Raw genomic sequence first — 1,689 nt, forward strand, 5'->3', positions numbered from 1 at the left:
TGTTGTTATTCCTTTACAGGGGAATAAATTTTGATGCATTAGTGATTAGTCCTTAAGATAAGGATTGTGATAATAAGTGAGTTTATCGGCGAAAAGTATTTTCTAACACACCATAAATTATAAAGCTAATTAGTGAGCCTACTTAATGTAAGGCAAGAGGACGTAAAAGTAAGATGCAATAATGGAATTGCTCTTAATAAGGGCAAGGAGGTTACTGTTAGAAATTGCTAATGGATATTGTAATCAGAATAAGATTCGAATATCAGTGAATTCAAAAAGGATAAAAGATAGGAAAATTTGATCTATTGGGATGTATCATAGTAACTATGCAATGTTCTTGATGTTTATACTTTGTAGTGCAGACATGATCGACTTGAGATTATTGTGTAGAGCTACGTACTACCCGATAGTATACCTAGCTAAAAATAGTTACCAACGGCATCTGTTTTGGTATAGTTATGCCAGGACATAATTTAATTGTTAGAAATAAGTTTGAAAATCCTACTTAGGGATCTAAAAATTAAAAGTTAGAATATCGAAATGTTACAGTTTAGCACAAAAGGAAGTAAGTTATAGAATGTTGACAGATAAAAAGAGCTATGGAAGTAAAAATTCGAACAGTTGGTTCAGATATAACAAAGAAATGTTACGAATGTGAGGAAGACTATGGACTAGAATGGTCAGAGGACCAATGACTAGATAAATGATTCTAACATGACCTCAAGGGTCATTCAAGAAGGAACATGAATCGAAATATTAGACAGGATAATAGCAAGAGAAGATTGGTGATATACAAACAAATTAAACGTTGTATTAGATTGTTAAAAGTCTTATACAAATTTGAGAAAAAGAAGATTATTCGATCGTACAAAAAGGAAAAAAATAAATGTATGACTATTGTAAGATAACTATTGGGTAAAATTTTGTGGACGAAATTTATTTAAGGGGGGGAGAATTGTAACACCCCTATGTTCGGTAGTGCGTTCTACTGCTCTAGTGACCAGTGTTGTCCGGACAGCTAGAATGCCTAGAGCTACACTTCGATATGAGTGAGGAGACATAAAATAATGAAATACAAGAAAAGAAAATACAAGAAAAACAAAGGAAAAATAATAGCAAAGAAATGTAATCAAGTTAAGCGAGCCAAGAACCCTAGCGATGGGTGATCGCACCGGGAAGTCACGTCGTGGACCGTTGACTAGCCCTGGACCGCGGGAAAACCTGAAAAATATTTTTAGGACTTAAAGAGACATCAATTGAAGTAGAAATATCATTAGAAATATCAAAGAAAAATTAAATAATTAGTACAAAGAAAAGTGAGAAATCGAAAAACGGACAAAACCCGGTGTTACCGAAAAATCGGGAATGCAACCCAAACAGGGGCATTGTGGTCATTTGACACCCCGAGTTGTCTTTTGACCTAAATGTCCATCAAAAATAAATAATATTACACTTGGAAAATATAATGAAAAATTAATTTAGGGGTACCTAATGTAAATAGCAAAAATGGGGAGTTAAATGTGGGAAATTGAAACTTTTGATTAAATTAACATTATCTTCCCACTTAGTGCTCCACTCAAACCTAAAGTGGACCACTTAATCTGCATTTGGACAGCAGATTCATTTCCTTCTTCAACCTCAAAAATTCAGCCGTGAGCCTCCATTGAAGAACCTCCATGGCCATCCATG

Source organism: Hevea brasiliensis, chromosome 8, assembly GCF_030052815.1.
Source record: "Hevea brasiliensis isolate MT/VB/25A 57/8 chromosome 8, ASM3005281v1, whole genome shotgun sequence".
Classification (NCBI taxonomy): Eukaryota; Viridiplantae; Streptophyta; class Magnoliopsida; order Malpighiales; family Euphorbiaceae; genus Hevea; species Hevea brasiliensis.